Genomic DNA, 13,402 nt, shown 5'->3' with positions numbered 1-13,402 from the left:
ACTCTGATTTCACCGCACACTGTGTTTTTCTTAGAAGCTGCAGAAAGTCAGATAGAGCCCGCTTCATTTACAGGCTGGAGGACGTCCAGCATCATTCAGCTCCTTATTTTCCATCCTGACTGCCCAGACCACTCATTTTGTTCATTGGATTTCAGTTCTTTTAATCATGATGGCTTATCATCCCAGGTGGGTGTATGTGCATGCAAATACAGTCTGCCTAGGAACGCCCACTCCTCCAGACTGACTCCGCCCATCAAGGCTTTTTGATATTTGCATAACTCCACCCAAGGGTCACTCCTTGGCTTGCATCACAACTTAGGGCTCTTGAAAGTACTGAGGCAAGGTGCTGTGATTTTTTTCAAGAAGCTATAAACAGCTCCTCCCAGGGCTGTTCATATCAAGTCATGATCTGTCTGCTTTGCATAGAGAAGCACAGAGACCCAGTCGTGATGTCATGGCACCTAAACTATGACATATAAGGAAAACGGAATGTTTTTATTTAATTTTATTAGCATAGTGATGAGGGCAGAGGGAGGAACCGGGGAAGGCAAAATTTAAGCACAATCAACTTCAGCTTTTACCTTCACCTTGGGCCTGCACATAGGCGTGCACAGGGGGCGTGCTGGGTGTGCCCCTTGCACTAACGCCATCCAGTGTACCCCCCTGACTTGCACCCCCACCCTCTGACTTGCACACACACTGCTATGAAAGCTCTTTTAATGACGAGGGCAGATTTAAATGTAGAGGACACAGCAACTGGAGATCCTAGCTGCCTGAGCCTAGGGGAGACCAGCCTGGGGCCATAATTGTGAGTAACAGGCATATTGAACATGCCCTCTCTCACCCCCCCCCCCTTTCTTCCACCCCCCTCTCTCATACCCCCCTCCTCTCTCCTCTCCATCACCTCCCTCTCTCTCATTCCCCCATCTCTCCTCTCCATCACCTCCCTCTCTCTCATTCCCCCATCTCTCCTCTCCATCACCTCCCTCTCTCTCATTCCCCCATCTCTCCTCTCCATCACCTCCCTCTCTCTCATTCCCCCATCTCTCCTCTCCATCACCTCCCTCTCTCTCATTCCCCCATCTCTCCTCTCCATCACCTCCCTCTCTCTCATTCCCCCATCTCTCCTCTCCATCACCTCCCTCTCTCTCATTCCCCCATCTCTCCTCTCCATCACCTCCCTCTCTCTCATTCCCCCATCTCTCCTCTCCATCACCTCCCTCTCTCTCATTCCCCCATCTCTCCTCTCCATCACCTCCCTCTCTCTCATTCCCCCATCTCTCCTCTCCATCACCTCCCTCTCTCTCATTCCCCCATCTCTCCTCTCCATCACCTCCCTCTCTCTCATTCCCCCATCTCTCCTCTCCATCACCTCCCTCTCTCTCATTCCCCCATCTCTCCTCTCCATCACCTCCCTCTCTCTCATTCCCCCATCTCTCCTCTCCATCACCTCCCTCTCTCTCATTCCCCCATCTCTCCTCTCCATCACCTCCCTCTCTCTCATTCCCCATCTCTCCTCTCCATCACCTCCCTCTCTCTCATTCCCCCCATCTCTCCTCTCCATCACCTCCCTCTCTCTCATTCCCCCCTCTCTCCTCTCCATCACCTCCCTCTCTCCTCTCCATCACCTCCCCCTCTCTCAACCCACTCTCTCCTCTCCACCCCTTCTCTCCTCTCCATCACTTGCCTCTCTCTCATCCCCCCTCTCCTCTCCATCACCTCCCTCTCGCTCTCACCCCCCTCCTACTTCCACCCCCTCTCTCATACCCCTTCCTCTCTCCATCACCTCCCTCTCGCTCTCATCCCCCCTCTCGCTCTCTTTCCCTCACCCCTTTCTCTCTCACCTTCTCTGTCTCTTACTCCCCTCTCACTTACCCCATATCTCTCACCCCCCTCTCTCTTACCCCCCTCTCTTTTTCAACCCCCATCTCCCCTCTCTCTCACCCCTCTCTCTCACTCCCGTCTCTCTCTCTCATATGTATGTAAAGTATCTCACAAAGTGAGTACACCCCTCACATTATTGTAAATATTTTATTATATACTTTTCATGTGACAACACTGAAGAAATGACACTTTGCTACAATGTAAAGTAGTGAGTGTACAGCTTGTATAACAGTGTCAATTTGCTGTCTCCTCAAAATAACTCAACACACAGCCATTAATGTCTAAACTACTGGCAACAAAAGTGAGTACACCCCTAAGTGAAAATTTCCAAATTGGGTCCAAAGTGTCAATATTTTGTGTGGCCACCATTATTTTCCAGCACTGCCTTAACCCTCTTGGGCATGGAGTTCACCAGAGCATCACAGGTTGCCACTGGAGTCCTCTTCCCCTCCTCCATGATGACATCACAGAGCTGGTGGATGTTAGAGACCTTGCACTCCTCCACCTTCCATTTGAGGATGCCCCACAGATGCTCAACAGGATTTAGGTCTGAGGACATGCCAAAAAAACCTTGCCAAAATGCACCTTGAAATGCATTCAAAACGCAGCAAGAATGTATCAATAAGCACCCGTGATATGTTTTTGATGCATTTTTTTAGCCATATGATCTATGAAAAACACACCATAAGCACAGTGAAATCATGGCTGCTATAATTTTAGTGCATCTCTAATAGTAACCTATGAGCTTATACGCACAGCTGTGTCTACATGCAAAAATGTGACCTGCGTTTAGCTGCACACAAAAAATGTAGGGATCAGCTGCACCCAGGGCTGCACAGATCTGCAGATTTTATGCATGTATGTGCAAAAAAATTGCATATATGTACTCATGCATTTAAATGAATGGCATTAAAAGAATTTTGTATGGGTATAATCGTGTATATGAATGTAAACGTGCACAATATATGGACCAGAAAATTGCTGTTCAGAGATGCTCTCCATCCAATCTGACAGAGCTTGAGCTATTTTGCAAAGAAGAATGGACAAAAATGTCCCTCTCTAGATGTGCAAAGCTGGTGGAGACATCCCCAAAAAGACGTGCAGCTGTAATTGCAGCGAAAAGTGGTTCTACAAAATATTAGGGGGGTTGAATACAAACATGACAAAATGTGAAAAATTTCAAGGGGTATGAATACTTTTTTTAAGGTGCTGTAAGTTGTACCTGTTATTTTGCAGTCTTCTCTTCTCTACATCCATTCAAAATACAGAACTTATAAGCTTGTCTGCTCTGTCAGAAAAAAAAAAAAGGGGTGTAGAACTGAAGTTACACTCTGCAGAGCTCAGTGAGGAGAGCTCAGAGACACAGCACAGAGGAACAGAGCTGAGGCTGTCAATCAGCTGGAGCTCCCTCACTTTTTTTCTCTTGGCTAAAAAAAACAAAAGAAAAAACGCATGTAGGAATGCTAGTTCCCGCTATGCAGAGTAGTGAACAGGGCTTGACAGGTGAGTGTTTCTGTCCTCTCCCTTCTGTGTACTTGTATAAAGATGGCCATACACTATTCAACCTGATTGTATATTGTGTATTTAGTGAGAAGAGTGATCACTGATTGATTGCATTTCATTTAAAAAAACGTGCAGCTGGGAATGGCTGGGTGATGCAGGGTGTGTGCTAATGAGATCAGCTGGTCAACTCACTTCCTGTGTCTGACCAGAAAGTAAGACATTACTAATGGATATGGCTGGAAACATGGATGAGGACAAGTAAAGTTAGTGTATGTAGAATTAATGGAAAGCGTTGATATTTTTGCAAAAAAAGTACAAGAATGCTCTATTGGTACACAGGGGAGCTGGAATTTAGAAAAACAAAACAAAAAGTGAACAAAGGTGAACTTATCCTTTAAGTCTAGGGCCCTCAGCATCATTCCGTCATCACATACAATGCAGGACTGCTGGTCCTGCATTGTATATGGTGACGTCAGAGTGCAACCACCAGACAGAGCAAGGTACAGGGTAAGGATTACAGCTTTTCCTCCACCTATAGATTTATCCAGCATTTAAACCTTGCATAAAGTTTTCCAATGATAAGTAACAGTAACATGACTGTTTCCCAAAAAAATAAAAAAATGTTGGCTCGGCTGTAACTCCACCTTCCCCGTAGCAATGCCAGAAGATAAAAACTTTAGAAAACGTTTGTTCAGCTCTTTTTGCAGGTTATCGCACTCTCTTCAGCTGGCATATGGAGCGTGATTAGCTCTTTAGATTACGACACCTGGACAAAGTGTTTCAGCATCGGGACATCCTTCAGCAAACATTGCTTTGTATAAACTGCCAGAACAGTTATTAACCTTGATTCTCACAGCGCTGCATGATGAAATCCGCACTCCTATAACCCTGCATGAATAAGCTGCAAAATCCGGTTTTGCTATACTCCAGAGTTACAGTGTGCCAATGTTCTCATTATATAAAGCAGTATTAAACCCAGAAACAAAAACATTTTATATATTGCATTCTACCAGTCCTTAGATGTCATGGCTGCATTCGTTTTCTCTTTCTCTTTCATTTATTTTCATCTGAAGATCTGGCCAGTAACACACTCTCTGTCTGAGGCTTGATTCACACGAATGCATTTTTTGATGCATTTTGCAGAAATGCAGGGACATTTTTTAACCCTGGGTTCCTCGCCGATGTCCTGCATTTCTTAAATAACGATGGGGGCGTGGCAATCAGATTGCCTCATCCGGAGGCCATGCACCCTGTGATGTCATGGACCCATCATGCCCCCAGGCAGTGACATCACAAGGGGGTGTCGCCTCAGAATGACGCAATCCGATTGCCACGCCCCCATCCTTATTTAAAAAATGCAGGACATTGGCGCCGACACAGATCAGCGGGACGCAGCATTGGAGGAGGCTCGCGTCAGAGGAAGAAGAAGAGCGGAAGAAGAAGCAGGGGGAGAAAGAGAAGACCGGAGGATGAAGATGCGGGAGAAGATGGAGGAAGACGGGAGGAGAAGCGGAGAAGAAGAAGATTTTAATTAAAAGACTTGTCAAAAACTGTCTACTGTATTTTTTAACACTACACTACTTTTTTTTTTTAGTGAATAGGTAGGGGTACAATGTACTCCATACCCATTTACATAGGAGGGGGCCGGGATCTGGGGACCCCCTTGTTAAAGGGAGCTTCCAGCTCCACGCTCGCAAACCCCGACAACCACCAGGCAAGGGTTGTCGGGATGAGGCCCTTGTCCCCATCAACATAGGGGGAATGGTGCTTTGGGGTGGGAGGCGGAGAGCCCCATGTTGAGGGCATGCAGCCTGGTATGGTTGGGGGGGACGCTCGCTCATCCCCTCCCATTCTAGACTTGCCGGGCTTCGTGCTCGGATAAGGGTCTGGTATGGATTTTGGGGGGACCCCCATTCCATTTAAAAAAATGTTTTGGGTGTGTGGGGGTCCCCTCCGAATTCATACTAGAACCAAGGGCCTGGTATGGACCTGGGGGGGACCCCATGCTGTTTTTGCTCTCAATTTTTTTTTAGCAGGCAATTCTTTTTTTTTACATTGAGCGGGAAGCCCGCTGACAACTGATGACTCATCGGTTGTTCCCGACCCCTCCTGGGCAACCAGCTATATACAGTGTAAACAAAAAATGGAAATAGCGGAAAAATCACAGTAAACACGTGTCCAAAAATGCGGTAAGCACTGCAAAAAAGCATGGCGGGAACGCTCAAAAGCAACATGCATAGATGTGTATCGAGCCTCAAAGTGTCTCCACTCTGGGTGAAGAAGCAACAGAGACACCTTTAGACAGTAGCATTGTCAGTCTGGGGGAGGGTAGTGTTAGACCCCATACACACTATACAACTTTTGTTGTCCAATTTCCTTTAGGCCTGATTCACACTTGTGCAGGTTGCAGTTTGCATATTGAAGGTGCATTTTGCGTATTTCAATACACCTCTTTAAAACCACTGAAGTCTATGGAACAAAAAAATAGAAAAAAAACCCTAGCCCTTTCCAAAAAATGCACTACATCCATAGGAAACCATGTTAAATGGACTGTAGTGTGTTTCTGCAAAACTCAAAATGCAATAAAATATGCATAGGTGTGGACCAGGGCTTAGATTTACCAAAACCATGTAGTACAAGGGCCTGCCTGATTGCATACAAATTTAAACGCCTAAGGTTTGACCTCATATTACATGGTTTTGGTAAATCTGAAGGGAAAAATCAGCAGAAAATCTGATGATGTGTATGAGGCTTTACTGGGAGGATCAGCAGGTTGGTAAATCTGAAGGAAAAAAAAATACAGAAAATTGTATAGTGTGTATCCAGATTTACACCCTGTTCGAAATTATTATGCAAATTCTATTTCAGTGTCACAAAGATTAAATATTTTGTTTTTTAGTTTAAAGCGGTTCTGCACCTAAAATAAAAATATTAAAAGCCAGCAGCTACTAATATTGCAGCTGCTGACTTTTAATAAAATCACACTTACCTGTCCCAGGGTCCAGCGATGTCGGTGGCAGATGACGAGCGAACGCTCGTCTCGCTGCTGCCCCGGCCGCCATCCTCTGTCAGGGAATCGGGAAGTGAAGCATTACAGCTTCACTACCCGGTTCCCTACTACGCATGCGCGAGTCGCGCTGCGCATCTCTTATGGTCCCCCGCTGTGTCTCTGGGAACTGTGTGTTTCCCAGAACACAACGGGGGGGGGGTCTGCGGCGGTCTGCCCGGAAGTGGGTGCAGTTACCTGGATTATCCAGGTAACTGCACCCCCTTCCCCCCTGAAAGGTACTGATTGTGGCACCGGAGGGGGGGAGGGATCAGATTAGCGGAACTTCACCTTTAGGGTGAAGAACTGCTTTAATTCATGGATGGCATTGTGTGTCAGGGCTCTTTTGATCACTAAAAACAATCTCGGACACTTGTGATAATTAGATTGCCAGGTGAGTCCAATTAAAGTAAAAACTACTAAAGGAGGGTGTTCCACATTATTAAGCAGAGCACCATTTTCAAGCAATATGGAGGAGAAAAAGGATCTCTCTGCTGCCCAAAGGAGTGAAGTTCAATGCTTTGGACGAGGTACAAAAACATTAGATATTTCACAAAAACGTAAGCGTGATCATCGCACTAATAAGAGATTTGTGGCTGATTCAGAGTTTGACGGGTTTCATGCAGATAAAGGCACATTGAGGAAGATTTCTGCCAGATCCATGCATCGGATCAAGAGAACAGCTGCTAAAACACCATTACATAGCAGCAAACAGATATTTGAAGCTGCTGGTGCCTCTGGAGTACCACAGACATCAAGGTGTAGAGTCCTCCAGAGTCTTGCAACCTTCCATTCAGCCACCACTAACCAATGCTCACAAGCAGAAACTGCTGCATTGGGCAGAAAAATACATGAAGACTAATTTTTAAACATTTTCCATAATAAAATCATCTTCATGCATGACAATGCACCATCTCATGCTGCAAAGAATACCTCTGCATCAATGGGTGCTATGGGGATAAAAGGAGAGAAAGTCATGGTGTGGCCTCCATCCTCCCCTGACCTCAATCCTATTGAGAACCTCAAGCAAAAGATCTATGAGGGTGTGAGGCAGTTTACATCAAAACAGCAGCTCTGGGAAGCTATTCTGACATCTTGCAAACAAATTCAAGCAGAAACTGTCCAAAAACTCACAAGTTCAATGGATGCAAGTCTTGTGAAGCTGCTATCAAATAAGGGGTCCTATGTTAAAATGTAACGTGACCTGTTAAAATGTTTAAAAAGTTAAAATGTTGTTCAAAGTTTGATTGAAATAGCTTTTTATTTCAGTAAATATGCTGCAAACACAACAAATGACAATTTTCACTTCTTTACAATTACAACCTATAAAGTGTTTTGAAACTTACTGATAATTTGGAAGAGTGCATTGTAAGTTTTTTATTGAGAAAAAAAAACTGTTATCATTAGGATGTTTGTTCAATAAAATGTGAATTGTACTCTTAATAGTTGATAACATTAGAATTATGCTGACTGTTGTTTACATCAATTATTTAGGTAAATTAGAAAAATATCATTGGCATAATAATTTGAAACAGGGTGTAGAATTTGGATGGACTTGACTAAATCCTCATACACATAATCGGATTTTCCGCAAAGCGTCAGACTTTTGTCCAAAGGCGTGTGCCTGGATTTTGTCTTGCATACAAACTGTGCACAATTGTCAGGCGCCACCCTTTGGGCTCCTTCTGCTAATTTCAGAAGTTTGAGTGTTGATTTGCGTTTTTCATTTTGCGGTTTTCAGTTTGTTTCTGAGCGGTCGTTCGTCAACCAGCCATGTTGCGGAATCGGAGGAGATAAAGTGTTATTTATTATTGGCCTTGGCGTTATTGCTTAGACCCACGTTCAGTTCAGGAACAGGAGGATTCGAATTTATTGGACCAAAAATTGGTTGCTTTACCAGTCGTGACCAATTATGTCATATGCCTTTGCTGCGGGAGCTCCAGGAGAATAATGGTTTTCGGAATTATCTCCAGATGGTGGACCCCTGCTTTCACCAACTCTTGGCATTGGTGACCCCCTATATGAAGAAGCAGGACACATGCATAAGGTTTTTATTTTATTTTTGGTTGAATAATGATTTGATTTGGTATATTTTCTATTTTTTGGATGCATAGAAGGCAGTTTTTTGTTAAGTTCTATTAGCAGATAGCATGTCTAATTTTCTTTGTTTTCTTTTTTTAATGCACGATAAAAAAAATGTGTAGAATAATACTTGGCTATGTGTTTAATTTCAAATGACAGTTTGGGAGTAGGCAGTTACATTTAAAAAATACAATGTAAAATGAATAAGGGACACCAACATAGTTGTATCTTTGATCTTAAAACTACAGGATAATGGTGTTCTGGTAACTTGTACCAAAAATAAAATAAAAAGCATAATAATATTATTCTTGATATCACTAGAAAAAAAAAGCCTTTGAAAATTAGTTTTCAATAACTCCATCAGTATCACCAGCAAAGCTGCTTCATTATTGTCCCATTAAAGAAGAAAATTGTGCGCTGCATTTCTAGATTTCATAATTTGCCACGTCACGAATGTTAATTCTCCATTACGAATGCTAGTTTACAAGATCGACCACTTCCGGCTCATCCTTGCTTCCTAGCATGCGTGCTTGTACTTTGGACTTTTGTATGAAGGACTTGTGTACACATGCTCGTAAAATCCGACAACAGACATTTGTCTGCGGAAAATTCAACAATTGTCAGATGGAGCGTACAAACGGTCAGATTTTAGGCCAACAGTATGTAATCACACAATTCCCGTTGGAAAATCCGATTGCATGTACGAGGCTTTACAAATCAAAGTTGTACTCCATCTAACACTTTATAAGCCATTATCCCATGAGGCATAGCAAGCTACTGACAGTTACAAGCGTGACTCCCAAAGGCAGAGGTATGATGGGACTTGTAGTTCCACAACTGCTAGAGGGTCACAGTTTGAGCACCCATGAGTTACAGCAAGCCTTTTTTTTTACTTTTGGGATAAAGGAATATTTAGAGAAAAAAAAAGTGTATAAGTACGTTTTCTTCACTGGCGAGCACTGATGAGGTGGCACTGATGGTCACTGATGGGCACTAAAAGGTGGCAGTGATGGGCAATCATAGGTGGCACTGGTGGGCACTTATAGGTGGAACTGCTGGGTACTGATGGGCGGCACTGATAGATGCAATTGATAGGCAGCCCTAATCAGGAGGCACTGGAAGGCATCACTGATGGGCACAGAGTGCCATCCTAATAGGCAATGATTGGCACCCCTGGTGGTCTGAAGTGGGCATCCTCGATGGGTCTGCACTGATAATCAATGCAGACCCCCGCCCCTCCCCCCGTTAGGAGAGGAGCAGCCGATTGGCTCTCCTCTACTCGTGCCTGTCAGTGCATGTGAGGAAAAGCCGATAAACAGCTCTTCCTGTTTACACTGTCATCAGCTGTGATTGGACACAGCTAATCACATGGTAAAGAGCCTACGTCAGAGGCTCTTTACCTAGATGGGAGATGCAGTTTGTCAGACTGACACACCACACCACCAAGTGCAGCGCTGTGCACCCTGCGGGAGCGCGATATCGGCTTATTCTGCTGGATGTCATATGACGCCCAGTTCCTGGCCTTCATTTTGCTATATGGCAAGTGGGAAGTGTTTAAAGTCTAATGCCGTGTACACACAATCGCATATTCTGACAACAAAATCCGTGGGATTTTTTTCCGACGGATGTTGGCTCAAACTTGTCTTGCATACACACGGTCACACAATGTTGATGGAAAATCTGACTGTCAAGAACGCGGTGACGTATGACGAGCTGAGAAAATTGAAGTTCAATAGCCAGTGCGGCTCTTCTGCTTGATTCAATGCACCATTTACATCAGGCCTTTAGGAGTTTGCTATCTAATATCCCCAACTCCAGTTATATATGTGTGAGTGATGCAGCTGTAAATAAAGTATATTTATAACATGTTTATTTTGCTTGCCTGCTGTAAATAAAGTATATTTATAACATGTTTATAACATGTTTATTTTGCTTGCCTGCTAATTTAATATCCCTAGCAGAATTGCAAAACAGCCTTTCAAAACTAACCACAAAACAATATATGTATCCACTAGGTGGCAGTGTGGTAGAGCTGGTCTACGTAGGTACATATATATAGCTAGTCAGTAAGGCTGAAAAAAAGACAATAGTCCATCCAGTTCAACCCTTGTAGGTGTACGTGTATCGGTATCTTCAAGATGCCCTTGAAGACCAGGCCTTTTTCTGACATTTTTCCTTTACAAGTAAAAATCTGTATTTTTTGCTAGAAACATTGTATATACACCAAGGGGTAAGATTGCCCTGTATATGGCTGGAGGCTACAAGGCTCTGGGACTGATCTGCGAGAGATGTTCCGGCCTGACATGCAGTTGAGGCCTTGGATCGTCCGTGGAGGCTGTGGAGAGCAATCGTTTGAGGTTATCTCCCCAACTCAACCTGTCACAGATCAGCTGCGGAGCTGATCTGTGTCTTACCTTTACTGCTGTGGGCCGGCTGGCACCTGTTGTTCCACTAGCTTGTGTTCAGCTCTGCTGCACTCTGCAGCTATGGGTGTCGCCGGCTCCACAGGTTGCTTAATTATATTATTCCTTCCTGCTACTTCCTGTCCAGCCCCCCATGTGCTTCTCTATTTAAATTCCTTCCAGACCAGCTTCTGGTTGCTTGAACATTGCTTGTTTCTGAGCCCCGTTTATGTAACCTGCTTTAACCTGACCTCTTGTGATCTGATCTCTTGTGTACCGACTCAGCTTGTCCTGATTACGTTGTCTGCAGCTCACCCTGACCTTGGCTTATTATCCGACTCTCCTTTGCGTCATCCATCTTTGTCTGACTGTGTCTTCTGGTACTCCCCTAGCGAACAGGGTGAACCCGGGGTCAACACGTAGCTAAGCCCAAACCCTTGTGAGGGGGTCCCTGGCAGAATACCGGCTGGCCCTTAGACTCCACGCACTGTGTCATCTGCTTGTTCTGTGGGCTCACTGTAGTAGTACCGTGACAGTTGAAATAACCCTCACGGATCCTTCAGGTGGATTGGGACAGGAACGTCGCTATTCCAGCTGGGAGTGGTATCCCAAGCCCACCTGTCATCACCAGAGTTGTGCCAGAGGCTGCTGCCCTTGCCTCGGTGATTGCCCCAGGACCCAACTCACAGATCGCTCCTCAAGCCACGGTCAGGCCCAACTGCTCCCTCTGATATAGGGAGAGCTTATATATTCGGGTGGAGTCAGGTGAGCTAGGTTCTGTGCCACCTGGACGGCTGTCTGGGTAGATGTGTGGTGCTCGGGCTGCTAGGCCAGAGATTGGGCCTATCCCGGGCACATCTGGCTGCTGGGCTGTCTGAGGGCCTATCCAGAAGCAAGAGAGCAGCCAAGGGTTGGGACTACGGCTTGCAGTTCAACCAAAAGTGACAGTTCTGAGGGCCGGAGAACCTGTCATGGTCAAAGGTAGAGGGGAAGCTGTCGCCAGTAAGTGACAATCTGCCTAATTACCAGGGAACACAGTGAGTAACCTAAGCAAGTACCAGAGCAGCATTCTTACCAACCCAACCGGGAACGGTGAAGAATCAGGAAAACTTCAGTGGGAATCAAGCCAGGGACCCAGCCAGTGGAGGTGATGCTTGCAGAGCAGCCTTGTGTGTCAAGCCAGGGACTGAGGAGGCCAGCGGGGGTGAAGATTGAGAGGTATCAAGGGTACCCATCTAGGGACCCAGCAGAGAAGTGGGGGTGACGATTGAGGAAGTAACCACCGTAAAGATTAGAGGAGCTCAACGGATTCAGTGGCAGTGAATCAGTGGGTCTAGTGAGAGACCGGGAGCTCAGTGGGCTGAAGAACTACAGGGAGCAATTGTAGTGAAAGTGAAAGAACTGTTACTTTTGTGTTAGGAACTGTTAAAGACTGTTGCCATAGGAGACAGCATTCCTGCACATGCAAATGTAGTGTCTTGCTGGATGCCTTTCCCTGCATGGCTATCTACCTGTTGAAGTCTCTGAGTCTGCCAATTAATCTTGCAACTACCTAAGGGTGTCCTGACCCTAACCCTCTGCCCCAAAAAGTTTGTTAAGAGAAATAAACTTTCTTTTGCATTCAAAAAGTGTCTGCCGCCCAATAACTTTAACCACTCTGCACCCACCAGGCCTCACAACCCACTACATACAGAAGGATGTGAGCTACCTCTGGTCCTGGAGGTTCTCATTAGATCAAAGGAGGCCTGGGACCTTGCTACAATAATATTAATCATACACTCCAAACGACTGGCAAAACATTCTCTGTATTGCAATTAGCTGAAGTAAAATTGGGTTGGATTCAACTTCTGTGACCATAATGTCTGGACATACTGGGTCTAAGGAGGTATGGTGATAAGTGGCATTTAAAACAAACCAATTGTACATGTGCCACTGTATTATGCCACGTACACACGACCGGACTTTTTGACAGACTAGGTCCGACGGTCTTCCCAACGGACTTTCGGCGGAGGTCCAACTGACTTTTTGAACGAACGGACTTGGCCACACACAACCGGACTAAGTCCATTCAAAAGTCCGTTCGTTTTGAACGTGATGACGTAAACAGGACTAAACAAGGAAGTTCAATAGAAAGTAGCCAACAGCTGCCCTTGCGTCGTATTTGGTCCGTCGGACTAGCACACAGACGAACAGTTTTCCCGTTTTTTTTGTTCTATTTCTAGGTCCGTCTGATTTTTTTTATAAAAATCGGTCGGTCTAGCCCACACACGATCGGATTGTCCCGTCGGACTTAGTCTGTTGGAAAGTCCGGTCGTGTGTACACTGCATTACTTGTTGGTGTCAGTACTGCCCTCCCGGTGCGACACATTCAAGTGAATAGGGCTTAGCTGCCACTGCCCTGCAACTGCATAAACTGCACATAGTTGTTGCAGGGTGGCGCAGGCTTTTGAGGTTTCAGCCACCTTTTGAAAATAGATCCATTGTC

The sequence above is a fragment of the Lithobates pipiens genome, unplaced genomic scaffold (genome assembly GCF_037356315.1).
Source record: "Lithobates pipiens isolate NorthernLeopardFrog02 unplaced genomic scaffold, aLitPip1_a1.2 Scaffold_19, whole genome shotgun sequence".
NCBI classification, from domain to species: domain Eukaryota; kingdom Metazoa; phylum Chordata; class Amphibia; order Anura; family Ranidae; genus Lithobates; species Lithobates pipiens.
This window is presented reverse-complemented; position numbering follows the sequence as displayed.